The sequence below is a fragment of the Bidens hawaiensis genome, unplaced genomic scaffold (genome assembly GCF_021521415.1).
Source record: "Bidens hawaiensis isolate Kalapana, Puna unplaced genomic scaffold, B.hawaiensis_p1.1 tig00004283_1, whole genome shotgun sequence".
NCBI lineage: Eukaryota > Viridiplantae > Streptophyta > Magnoliopsida > Asterales > Asteraceae > Bidens > Bidens hawaiensis.
In genome coordinates, this window is record NW_027491258.1 from 672505 (window position 1) to 687358 (window position 14854).

Here is a 14854-nt window from a genome sequence, read left to right on the forward strand (position 1 = left end):
GAAAGACTATAATTTAAAAGAAGTGAGAATTCAAACCGTTGGATTACTATAAACTTCGTCATATTCAGATATAAGAAAATGTAATTTTCGGTATATATTCTTATGTTAGCAGATAAATCTATCTCATGGAGGAGTCATAATGAACTGATAACAACGACCTAAGTCATAATGACATAATATGTTGATTAATTACAACGTTATTGTCAATAAATGTGTAACATTTATTAGTTGACTCATAAGTTTTATTAAACTCCATATAAATTATATATTGAAATCTTATTGTGATAAATTCAGCTACCATGTTTTCTCAAACAGTAACAGTTCGAGAGGTGTTTCATTAAATTTCGATATGAAATTAATTATTCGTTTATGAACGAATTGAGGAATCTAAATTTTCATATCGAATACATTAATGATATGCTTAAGGATCCTATAACTAAAGGTCTATTACCCATAAGTATTATGAAAGCGCTTATAATCATGAGAGGTTTATTGATGGCCTCGTACAACTGCATAACATAGTATGAATGATTAGCTATTAAATTTCCTCGTCAGTTTTGATTTTGTACGTCTCTTAATATGTCCTGCATGCATAATGACATATAGACGAATTAATATACAAATCAAACGTTCTGAAGGGCTTATTGAAAATTTTGATCATAACTACTTAGGTTTTAAATAAGGACTGCAGTATGATTAATGGGGGTCTTAAGCTGATGTTCAATTCAATTATTGTATTTCTCTGCTCCAGTTTAAGTTTAAAGCTAAAATGAGTGTTAACTCATGATCATGTTTATTTAATACTCATAATAAATGATTACTCGGACAAGTGAGAGAATGTAAGATTAAATATATAATTATATATATTTATATATGGCCATTATAATCATTTATATTATAATAGATCAATATATTAGTTATACCTTATTATATATTAGTTTGGTAATTGTTGATGGGTCATATTACCCTTACTAGCTAATAAATGGTTTCCCCTTGGGTGTATATAAAGAGAGATAAATATTAACATCAAAACATAATCATACACACATAACAATTTTGTGTGCTTCATCTCTCCTAAACCGGGTGCCTCTCAAGAACCCTAACACCATCCTTAACTATATATCCTAAAGGGGAACTCGATCAAGATGACAGGCATGTCGACGACTTCGTACTCTGCTGCAGTTACTACTCTACATGCTGTAACAGGTTCATAGGTTTAATATTTATCATGTATATTACTTATATGAAGAACTGATCAACATCACGGGCGTTGACCTTAGACAAAGATTTTCACTATATCAAAAGACGAGTATATCTTATGTTCTTAACATAATAAATTTAGCCAGTAGTATATTTAAATGATTCGGTGAGTGTTAAATGATATTTGGTTTTAAACCAAACACGTAGATGTGGAGCCCACATGCTGTAGACCATACTTCTCTTTTTCAAATTCAAAGACACGGAAGCAAACTTGTAAACCCGTCACTCACTCACATATGGAGCTGGCGGCACCAATGAGAAACGTCAAAGCTTACGCCATATTACATACAAGTAGCATTGCCTTTTGTTTTTGGAGATATTTTATATTTTATCCTAGTAATCCAAACACAATACGTCACCCTCACAAACTCCTACTTTTTACCTATTTTACCAAATACATCTAATTTTCAAATTTATATAATAAATAGAAATATCTTGAGTAATCGCCTAGTTTTGCCCAATAACTAGTAAAAATAAGTAGTAGGATGGTATTGGTAGGGGTTAGGAAAACCGAATAATAATCGAAAATGAATTATATATTATATGATTAAAGAAGAGTGTAGTTTAATCTCAACCATACACTCTTTGAGATTAAATCATAGCCGTATAAAGGATGTTAAATGACGGTTTTCCGGTCGGTTACCGGCGGTTCCATCCACCGTTTTTTTCGTCCATGTCATGGGTAACCGCCCAACCCTAAATAAAAATATATATCTCGCCCTCACTTCCTCTACATTATCCTTCTCAATTTAAGATTGCGTCCATGTATAATCACGAAAACCCTTATGACCAAAAAAAAATTGAAGTATTGCATCATCAAAGTTGTTCAATTGATTCTTATGGTAAGTCGATCGTTATTATTCTGGTGAAACATGAGACTTATTTGGTTATTTGAATTTTTTTAATTTCGTACAGGTATTATGTGCCTCCTCATCCTTTGATTAAAACATTGGGTCATAGTCCTTACCATGCCTAAATTTCAGTAGGTAATATTGCAACATTCTTCATAAATTCAACCGAGTTTTTTTATTTTAGTTTTTAGAGCAACCAGATCACGGATTCTCATGATCTTGAGGAAGCAATTGTTAAAACTATTAGATATTATGATTATGTAAATTTACATGTCAAGTTGTTGTTCATTGATTATCAATTAACATAGGCGAAAGAAGATGGTTTATTTGATAAGTGAATTGGATGTTTCATCAAATGTCTCATCCTTGTATGAAGGTAAGTAAGTTTTTATATTTTAAGAAATGACTTTTCATGTATTGTGATGGTGATGATTCTGGCTGTAGATAACATTTTGAATCTTTATCAAGCATTAGCAGTCAGCCACTTTAATTCAGTGATAATTGCCTTGATGTGAAGAAAGTTTTGATCGGTACACCCGCCTAATAGGGCTGCTCTTTATCATATGACAAAAGCTGTTCTTGCTAGGTCTCTCCTTTCCCTACACTTTGTTATATTTATACATGTACATCTCTTGATTTGCATTTAGTTTCAGGTTTCCAGATATATCATCAATCCAGGTGAAAATGCCACCAGTAAACTAATCAAGCAAAAGCAAAAGGTAATGATACCGGTACTGGAAACGTGTGTTTCGATACAAGTGCCAAGTTTTTAAGAAAATCACGATACCGTACCGTACCAATACCAAACTAAGCATTTTTAGTACCAGTACCAAATACTTAAGAAATTCGGGATCGGGAAAATGCCCCAAATTCCCTTTAAGGTTTTGACGATTTGCTTTAGAAAAACAAAAAAAAATGGTGATAATCAACATTTAAGTGAAGGGCAAAGAAGCCACGGAGATTTGAAGACTTTGCAAGTTATGGATCGAGTTGGTAAGTTGTTCAACCTAATTACTTTCTTCTTAACTTATATTATGTTTTCATACAGAGGAGCTGCTAGAGTTTTTATACTCTACATAGAACCTACATTGTATGCATACAGGAGTACAATGTATAGTTTATCATTGATATAGGATGACACTGTAACCCTTTGAATGTCGAAAAGGGTAAACTTGTCGTTCTATAAATTATGACCATAGAGAGAGTGATTATATGTTAGGATTATAACATTAAATTTTTTATTTTTAAATTGTTGTCCATAACATAAAACTTGATTTTTTTTTACAGAAAATGGTGTAATTGTTGTACCTTTACAAATGAGAGCCACAGGTGCAACGACTCTTGGTGCTAAGCCATTCAGATGCCCAATTTTATCTAAACGGGTCGGGCCATCATTGTTTTTAATTCTTTTTGAAAAAAAATTTTAATTGAGTTTGGGACATCAAGAGGCAAACAACAAATATGTAGCAGATATTAAAGACCACAAAAAAGCATTAACATGTGTTTCATATTTGGAACTTGGGAATTACTCGAATTCTTTTGATGGTAGATCCGCCCAATGACTCAAAATGAAATCACTTGCGAATTGTTGCCTACAATTTCTCTTTATGCAGTTTGACATTTTATTGGTAAAAAGTTTCACAAACAAATTGATATAGTAATTTTAAGTTCCAGAAATGACCCGTTTGACTTTTGCAAAAGCTTTTATATGAAACTTAATGGAATAGTCTATGAATCTGACCCATTAACAAACTAACTGATAACTTTAAGCCGTTCTAAGACTGCCCTTTTAATCTGATATGAACATGATGAAACTAGAATGCAAAAAGGAATAACCCAAAACTGCACTTTGACTTTTTATGGTCAAACTTATTGCTCATGATTTATGTGTTCGCGTGTTGATGGAGTTGAAGTATCTCATCCAGAGCTACATCTACTCATTCATGTTACCATATTAATGTAGTCCTCACATTCCCGTGTTAATGTTCCCGTCCACCGGACGGGTAAAGTACTAGTTGTTAATGGAAAAAGGTAATCAAAATTAACCATAATGGAACAAGACCGACGGTTATAGTCAAATGAATATGATTAACCGGTCATATCTTTTCTTCATATGTGTTGTACAAAAGTGCAATGTTCTTGCTTGCAAGTTTAAACAGTAACTTTTTACCGTATAAATTAACTATGACATTACGAAAATATGCTAGGCATTCACGTGAAGTGCTATCAACCATACTTAAATACTCATCATATTCGTTAGGAGGATTTACCTTTTACAAGTTGACTGACCGTCGATGCGCATTTTTATTACGCCGTGAAACTTTGTTTCAACCTTCCGTCAAGGCCAAAGTTTTAAAAATCTCCACTAGGTGCAAAATACCGATCAAAATTTATATATAAAATATGGTATATATGTGTGTGTGTGTGTGTATTTGATAAATTACATATAAATTCCAATCCGATTAATCGCAAGTCTCTACTCCACCGCTCGACTAACGCCTAGCGATTTCTACAACACTATTCAAGGCCCTTCTGTAACCATTAAAAACTTGGCCTCTATATCTCCAGTAATTTATAAAATGATGCATTTAACACCTGAAACCTCGCTTGAAACGTATCTTCACCGTATTCTGGGCTATCGACAAAATAATCTTCATTAGAACCTCTAGAGCTTTTTTCACAATCACATGGCATACATTTTTTTTAATATTGTCGTGTCTTTGGCTTCAACAACAATAACGTGAGAAAGACTAGACACCATCGGTAAAACCATAAGAATTACTAATTGTTACTTTTATCAATAGTCTAGAGGAAAGAAAACTTACATATACGACATGTATTAAAAGCTTCTATATTATGCTTGTGAGTATATACCGAATAAACAGAGCAACAAAAATTTTAAACCAATCACATACTACATCATCCATTAATCATCAATAGAATTAACCAAAAGTTGAATAGTGTTTCCTCCTAACATGAAAGTTGTACAAATTAATATGTAGGAGATATTTTCGGTTCTAAAAAAATAATATGTGTGTATATATAATATAGAAAATAATAAAATATATATGTAAAAGCCTAAAAGGACATATAACAAAATAAACGACAAGTGATTAAAAAAGTAGGATGATGTAAGAGTCCATTCAACTTTGTAGGTTGTAGGAATCAATATGGTTGTGAAATTTTTACACTAAAAAAAGATGTTTTTGTGATGCTATTATAAACTCTTTACGACTTTAAAACAACATAGATGCTTTAAGTTAAGAAAGTCTATTATCATCATGGTTCTTTTAACGATGAAAGCCTTCTCTCCCTTTAAACATACATATGGGATAGTTTACGTACCTCCACAATAGCATTTTTGTTTTAGTATCTTGGAGATCGTTGACTTGCTCTATCCTCTCCCGCAAACTTCGATTCTTTCGCTTTCTTCTCCTCTCACAAAACCTACAAGCTTCTCTCGCCGATCAGATATAATCTATAGATCCATAAAGTAGCTTCTCTATCGCACCATCTCTCCTTCACATTTATCATCTTTCCTCCATCTCTTTCATATGCTTACATCCATGGAGGTCAATCCCATTATAGAGAAACTTACGAATTTAGCTTGTAGATAGTTTTACCATCCGCAACTTATTAGATGCATAATGTTGGGATAATTAATGATTGTTTCATCATATTCACTAGCTCTTATCTTCACCCTTTAGCATTTGAACCAATATGCTTCCATGCGTCAAGAGTATGCTATCCCCAAATATAAATGACATTCATTTTTAGCTAGAGAAAACATCATCTATATCTTATGCAAAATTTATCCATTAGGTAATTTACTAATGCAAATACTGTATAGATTTTCATAAATATATAAAAGAAAAAGGATATACTATAAGGGTGTGTCTAGCTTTGGGGCGAAAATGGACTACAACACCGCCCCTCCGAGGCTACAAATGGGTGATTTGTGTGTGTGTGTGGGGGGGGGGGGGGTGGGGGGGGGGGGAAGCAGTTGTCGCCCAAACATCCTTTTGTTTTAATATTATTATATTCAAATGTGTGTCGATATATATATATATATATATATATATATATATACACACATATATAGAGGCTACAACACCATTATACCCCATAAACAAAAACATACAATTTGCTGACTGGGCGTCACATGGCACAAAACGCTCCATTTTGTACCTCCTTCACTACACATAGCCTAAGGGGGAGGGGGTGGTTCATTGTGGTGGTTTTTCCAGCACTTTGACCACCCAATGATGATGTGCCACATCACCCCACCCAAATCCATCACTAGTGATGGAATTTAGGAGGAGGGGGGTAGTGTGATGTTTGTTCACCTCACCCAAGGATGATCTGCCACTTCAATAATCCAATGATGATGTGCTAATTAGTGAACTTCTATCACACGTTATCACCACCACGGTTTTTCCCTAATGGGGGAGACCAGCGGCCGTGTTCCACGATATACAACGTGTGGTGGGAGCTCCATCACGCACCACCCCCATCCCCTAATAAAAATAATCATTTATCTAACTATGTAAGGCCTAGTGTAATTGAGCATGAAAGTGGGCACCAAAAGCATGTTGGAGCTTTGGGCGCTAAACACCACAATACATATGGCGCCAACGAGCGCGATGGCAGCCTCCACAAGTCAAGTTACGGGCGTGAGGAGTCTCTGGTTTGTTTTTATTTTAATGTTTAAAACTCAATTAATAAATTAACTAACTAATTATTTATATCCAGTCATCCACCTCATCTCATAGTCATATTTAACTTTTTACCCTATCATAACACATTCAATTTTGTGTGAAATATGAAATCCATATTGCCACCTTGACACTTGCATGTATGTTGCGATTTGCCCTTTAATTCACTTGCTATTTTCACTTCATCCATAACACATTGTCTAATGCCTATACAAGTATATATACAACCATGTCAATAGATACACATACATTATTTATTAGTCATTAGTCACGTTTCTGCTTTTAATCGTGTAGTATAACATAAGACTATACAATATATACAATACTTATTTCCATTAATAATGACTTAAAACTAATATGACACGAATTATCACGTATAGATTTACGCACTTAATATTATTAAAGTATTTCTTGTTATTCACCAATAATCTGCGTACACCACTTCCGGGTAAAGGTGTCGTAAGAGTACAAACTACGTAATACCTCCACCTTTTCATGACGTAACACACACATCCATCGGCTATAAATCCACCTTCACACTCTCCATAATTAATATCCTACACACACCACACCATGCAAGGCCTCCGGACCTACACTCCCGAATTCACTTTACAACTCTCTCCAACCACCACCGAGTCTGTCCACACTCGTATCCAACGCCTCGTTAACGAAAGCCCTGTCGTCATATTCAGCCGCTCCGGATGCTACATGTGTGACGTTATGAAACGTTTGTTTTATTCTGTAGGTGTTTACCCTACTGTTATCGAGCTAGAGGAGGATGAAATAGCCGATCTTGCTGCGTTTCATGATGGCGGTGATGCGGTCACGCCTGCGGTGTTCATAGGTGGAGAATTTGTGGGTGGGTTAGAGAACTTGGTGGCGATTCATTTGAGTGGTGATCTTGGATCAAGACTTGGTGCTCTTCAAGGTGTGGTGTTGTAACAATTGTTAATCCCAAAGGGGTCCCTTATTGTAGTTTTATATTTTGATATAAAAAAATAATAGTGGCGTCTTTGTCGCTGTATTTTATATTGGTAACTTTTAACTTTATTATAAGTGTCATTCGTCATTAACTAGTAACACCTAATTATACTATCAGAAAAATAATTTAGTATTGGACACTTTAGGTTAATTTGAATTGAATATGATATAATATTGATGAGTAACCTCAATATTATTGAATCATTGACTTCCTATTCTACATCAAACCATCTTACTGTATAATAAGGAAGATTATATGGACGGGTCAGATTAGGTCATGTAATTATTACAGATCTTAGGCTGAGGGGTGTGGGGCTTCAACGGGGGCGCTAGAGCCCCTCCGCTCGCGCCCCCAGGCACTAACACCACACCACCGGGGCGTTAACGGGGGCGCTAACGGAAAAAAAAAAGAGGCGTGAGCTGGTTAGCGGCTGAAGAGAGAGAGAATCTTGCATTGGGTTTAGAAAAGAGCCGTTGGGCTCTTAAATATTAAAAAAAAATATTTTCCTATATAATTATACTCCATTTCACCTATTTTTATACCAAAACTTCAAACCTTCACCCAAAATCAATTCATCTTCTCAACTTTTTTTAAAAAAAAATGGCTGGAAATTGGTTCCCAAACCTTGATTCAGATTATCTTGACGACGATTTATGGTCGTCACCGCACCAACCGATGTTTTATTCGGAGCCGCAAGAATCATCCGGCTTTCAACCATCCAACACACAACCGTCTCCTAGAGACTTCAGTAACCTAAATCCGGTCGATCAAATGCTAATGGAAAAGCAAAAGGAACGTATCCGAAAGAGGTTGATCGAATAAGACCAAGCCGAAGAATAAGAAGAATGTTTTTTTAGTACTTTAATTTTTATTTTATTTTTAGATATTAATGTGTTTTTTTATTAATGTGTGTGTTTTTTTAATAATTTATGAGTTTTTTTAATAATACGTTGTTTGAATATATTTATAAAAAAAAAAAAAATCGTTGGAGCCCCTGCTGGAGCCCCTCCACACCAGGGCCAGGGGCTCCAACGAGGGCTCCAACACCCCCCTTATCCAGTTTCTCTCTCTGCCACACGTCATAATATTATTGGTTGGAGCCCCCATTAAAGCCCCCATTAAAGCCCCCCACACCCCTCAGCCTTATGGGGTTTGGTTGAATTAGGTTAGGTTGTAAAAGATATTTAAAAGAACATGTTGAATTATTTAAAGTGACAATGATAGCAATTGTATATAGTAATTATTGTACTTGTTGTTTGGAATAAGCCAAATATGAACAAACAGTTACTTTATAAGAAGGATAGTATTTTTGGTAAAATATCAAGAGTTGAGTACAACCGCAACAATCAATCAATCATTAACATCAACTATAGTACTATACCCTAAAGGCTTTACGAAATGCTCTTTCATGACCTCCATAACATGATATGATCCCACTTTTAACGGCAAACATATCGGTTATGAATAATTTTAGTAGTTGCTATAACCATGCTAAAGACAAGAAGAAGAAGAAAAAAAAGTGGTTAGAGTGGCTATTAGTTAGAACGAGTATTCTTTATACGGGTGTAAAAAGGAGTCGGGGTTGTCATCACATGTTGACAAGAGAAGAAATTATATTAAAGCAAAATACAAGAGTACAATTTAGTTATATATATATATATATATTGAAAATTAAATGTTACACTCTGTATGAATAGAAGCTATAATATCTTATTTTATTAGCTAACCAGCTTACCACACACCAAAGTGGAAATGAGTCAATGGCGTATACTCCATCTATAAGAAATGTTTTGAAATCCCTCACGCTAAATTTTCAAAAAATATATATTTTTTTAAACATTTTTACAATAAGTGCCTTTAGTTAGAATATTATTCCCCTAGCTGTAACTTATAGGCCTGTAAATGAACCGAACATTCGGTGAACTGTTTATGAATCGTTTGGCGAGAAGTTCGTTTATGTTCGTTTATTTAATAAACGAACGAACATGAACACAAAATTTGTGTTCTTTAATCAAATGAACGGACATGAACCAATGTTCCATTCGTTCATTTATGTTCATGAACGTTCGTTTATGTTCGTTTATGTATTAACAGAAAATAATTAAATACTATCTGGATATGTCATATGCTTAAAGGTATTATATTTGTTAATTTGTGTTCATTTATGTGTTTTCAGATTTAAGTTTGTTTATGTTTGCTTGTGTTCATTCACATTGGTTCATATATGTTTATTTATGTTCGTTTATCTTTGTTTAGTTATGTTTGTTTAGATTTAAAACAAACGAACACAAATGTTCATTTTTAAATAAACGCACATGAACATAATATTTGTTCGACTAATTATAAAGTTAAATGAACGAACACGAATATGCCCCTTGTTCGTGTTCATTCGATTCATTTACAGGATTTCAATATTCACATTGATGAATACATCGGTATTATTCTCTAGCCTCTACCGATTTTATTTGTGTTCGTTTGTGTTCGTGAACCGTTCGTGAACACATTAATTTTCTTAATGAACGAATACAAACGTAAAATCTCATTCTGTAAGTGTTCATGAACCGTTCGTGAACACAATATTTTTTTTAACGAACGAACATGAACAAGGTCTTGTTCGTGTTCGATCGGTTTCGTTTACGGCCCTAGTAACTCATGATTTTTGCTATCTAGTCTTTTTCTATATAATTGGGATTCCGACAGGCCGTACAATTAAATATTTTGCAGAAGCTACGTTTTTAGTAATTGGATCTTGTGAGTAATTGTTATTTATTTATGTTTACAAAACTCTTCCACGTAGGTTATATATATCGAATCCCAATTCTACAATTTAACACTCAACATCAAGTTCAAGAATGATGACTTTTTGTGATGTAATAACTGATGAAGATTTGTCTCAAAATAAATATTTTTTATATGACTGGCATTGGGTATGTTCCTAGCCAAAAAAAAAAGGTTTTCTAACAAAAAAAAATAAAAGATACTTCAATTAAAAAATCTCATAAAAACAGTGTCTGTTATGTTGGTATGAAGCCTTAACTAAACTGTAGAGACATTTGTTGTGATAATGGTTTTATCATCAACACGTGGCAAGAATGCAATGATATAAGTATATAACGCTTCGTCGCTTCGATTGGAGTCATATCCAATTTTTCCCGCATTGCACAACCTTCGGAAGAAAGTCATCACATAGGTCGCGTTACAGTGGTGCACTAATGTGGATTCAATTGGTATAAGTTAAGTTCGTTAAGATATCGACACTAAATTAACATATTTAAATGTACGTAACATTAACGATTTTCCGCGCGCGTTGAGTGGCAAATTTGGTCGGTAAAACCCAGTCATTGCATGAGCGAGTCAATATGAACTCGGTTGGTACTTTAAACCAAAGTATTATCGGTTAATGGTATCGCAGCGGTGACTAAGTAAAACCTGGACGTTGATAAAACCTGAGCGTTGAGCTTTGCGGTGGTGAGTCCACGAATTTGATCGATTTTTGTTACGTATGTTACAATACAAAAATTAAAGCCTAAATTTTAAAAACATAAAATAAAAGATGAAGTGGCCATTGATATCGTGCCACTTGGTCCAATAAGAACTCAAGCGGTTCCAAACTTTGATTTTACCAAACTTTGATTTTATTATATAGTAATGAGTAAAGTGTCATTTTCGTCCTTATGGTTTGGCAAATAATGCGAATTTAGTCAAAAAGTTTATTTTTTGCATATGGATCTCCACGTTTCCCAGTTCTTGTCAATCACATCCAAATTACTAACCCCGTTAAATTTAATCGTTAAGTCGGGGGTAGACATGTCTTTTCATCCTTCTTTATTACAATACTTATTTTAGTCAACTGCGGTTTTCGTCCCTCTAGTTTGTCCAAATCTGTGGTTTTAGTCCAGTAGTTTCAAATTTGTAATTTTCTTCCCTATGGTTTTATTTCACTTGCAATTAAACCTGAATTTCCTAATATCGTTAAGTCTAGCCGTTAAACCTATTAGTGTGCCCTTCACGTGAGGGACAGTTTTGTTCCTTGTTTTTTTTTCCTTTTTCCCTAAATACACCCTAGTCCCTCACGTGAGGGAGCTTGCGAATTAAGACTGGAGTTTATTTAGGGAGAGAAGCGACAAAACTGGTTGTCACTTGAGGGGCATGCAAATGGATTAACGACCAAAATTAAGGAGGTTAATAAATTCGGGATTTATTGCAAGTGAAATGAAACTAGAAGTACGAAAATTGCAAACTTGAAACTATTGGACGAAAACCGCAGATTTGGACAAACCATAAGGACGAAAACTGCAGTTCACTAAAATATTATTATAATAAAGAAATTGTCAAAAGACATGTGTAACACTGACTTAACGATTAAATTTAACGAAGTTAGTGATTTGGGTGTAATTGGCAAGAACTGGGAAACGTGGAGGGTCCATATACGAAAAATAAACTTTTTGGACTAAATTCGCATTATTTGCCAAATCACAAGAACGAAAATAACACTTTACTCTATCTTACTCTTCTAATAAACAAAAATAATGATGATTAAGTGTCCTAACCATATTTAATCCTAGCCTAAATTTATTTCCTAATTTTCTAATATATCACCTCATTCATCCTAGCTATCCATGGGTCATGGGTAAAACCATTTTGTCAAAAGGGTTATAACTTAGAAAATTAGACTATAAATGTAAACCTAAATAAATTTATTTTATCATTTGTTCATTTCAGCTAGCTCTAGCTCTAGAACTTGTGTCATACACGAGATTTGTCAATGTTTAAATTAATAAAATTAATTATTTGAAAAAAAAAAGATACAAAATAAAAACATAAAAATAAAAAATGTTGATTATGTTTATAGTCCTAATAATACTAAATAGTGCATACTTGTGATAAAACAACAAATATTGTATATAAAAAGATTTTTTCTAATTTGTAAAATTAAGATTTTATACTTCTTATTATTTGTACTATATAATTCATTTATTTTTTTGATTTAATTTTGTGTCTCTATTTCAAATAACAAACTTTATTAATTTTTATCATTTTGAAAAATCCCGTGTAATACACGGATTGAAAAGCTAGTAGTAATAATAAACAACTCATTATAAAAAGTAGTAAGATTAGCTAAGCCATATTAGTATATTACTATGCGGAAGTACAATTTTTGATTAAATGTTATAAAATCTAATAGTATCTTAAAATGTACTAGAAAATCATAATGAATCTATGAAAATCTCTAGATAATAGGAAAAAAATGGTTTAAATTAATCAAGATATATACTAAATTGTTTAATAATATACCGTAGAACTAAAAATAGAATCTTGTGAACAATTGTAGACTTGTAGTTCCCCGGGTGCTCCCATGGTATAATCATAAAAAATACTGGATTGGTTAGTTATATAGAATTAGAACTTTGTATAGTTAGTTTGTTTTACTATGAAAAATAAATCTATGTAACACTACATACAAGTTTATGTTTTTTTTAGAATGACAATTAATACATCATTTTTATCCGTTATAAGATTAGAACCCTCAAAATTTATTTATTTAATTTCAAATGACAATTAATACATCATTTTTATCCGTTATAACATTAGAACCCTCACAATTTATTTATTTAAAAATGACTCCATCTTAACAAACACAATACCATTAGCCTACAAATCGTATTGTACTAGCTTATGTAACTCCAGAAATATTTGCACACTTGACCCTATCTAAAAACACTACATACAAGAATTTAGTAATCTATAAAGTATTGTATATAAAAGTGCTTCTTTATTACTACATGTGAACCTGACAAAAATAGGTTACTAAAGACAATAGTTATTTACACACCCAATTATTTTTATATACACCTTATAAAGGGTGTATGAATAACACATCCCATACTAAATTCTCATATTTGTTTGTCAAGAACGCAAAACCGTTGAAACTTGATACGAATAACATAAAATCTTAAAACATAAAATCGTAAAGATTATAAGATCTAAATCAAGAATAATAAAGTGACGAATAGTTAAATTTTGTACGAAGGAAGATTCCTAGCATTTTCTAGATAGTATATTAGTTTATATAACTAAAAATGATATAGGTTTTTAATATTTATCGAATGGGCTGGGATGATTTATAAACACATGTGTTTTTTAAAAAGCTTTCTTATAAGGTAATTTATTAGAAGAGGTATACTTTTAAAATTAACCATGTATAATTTGACAATATGATTACATATAACACCTTAGGTAAATCCCTTAAATTAGACATGGATTGTAAAGATTCTTGATTTATCACTTTTAATAAAGGTACCAACTCAAATATCACTAACGCATTTTGGCATAAATGTAGTAGATAGAGGAGGACTCCACAATTAAAAATGATCAAGTGTAAATAACACCAACATGGGTGACTCTTAGGAAGTCTAACAAATCTACGAGTTCCTTGTGGGCATTTATACAATGTTGGTGATACGAGTTATGGGATGTTAGAAATGGTATTAGAGTCACATATGTGTCGTTCGATATGTTGGGGCAAACCACATCGAGGATGATGACTTCCCACAGGTGTTCAATGGGGACTTTAGGTCTTTAGTCAAATCTCATATCCCTGATTGGAATGGTGGGGCAATCAACATTGAGGACGGTGAGTCCATAAATGGGTGATTTTAACACATTTGGCAAATCTCACGTTAGCTCTAGACATGATAATTTTTTTTCATAAGAAATGTCTAATCTTAGATGTCACCAATGCATTTTGTGTTTAAAGGTAGTTGATGAGAGAAGAACCTTACATTTAACCATGTTCCGGTATGCAACCAACCGGCCTCCTCTTAAAGCTTGGATTAGCTGCCAAATTAGCCCAAGTTTCACCATTGGGGGCTCTGATTTCGCTAATAAAAACTTTCCTAAAATTTTCAATCTTCAAACACTTTCGGTTTTGATTTTAGTATTCAATAATTATCTAATATCTAATACACACACACATATATATAATGAAAGTTTGGTGCCGCTAAGCATCTTATTGTGTCAAGTGACGGTCCGGCATTGAACGAAGT

At 33.2% G+C, this 14854-nt stretch overlaps 1 long non-coding RNA gene and 1 pseudogene across 1 annotated transcript; both read left to right on the forward strand.

The window, feature by feature from the left end:
- Positions 1-2522: 2522 nt before the first annotated feature.
- Positions 2523-3470, forward strand: LOC143626143 (uncharacterized). Its single transcript, XR_013152382.1, has 3 exons — positions 2523-2697; positions 2765-3104; positions 3399-3470. It is a non-coding gene; the product is annotated as an uncharacterized LOC143626143 (long non-coding RNA).
- A 3929-nt stretch (positions 3471-7399) lies between these two features.
- LOC143626144 (glutaredoxin-C6 pseudogene) lies at positions 7400-7783 on the forward strand (annotated as a pseudogene).
- Positions 7784-14854: the final 7071 nt, after the last annotated feature.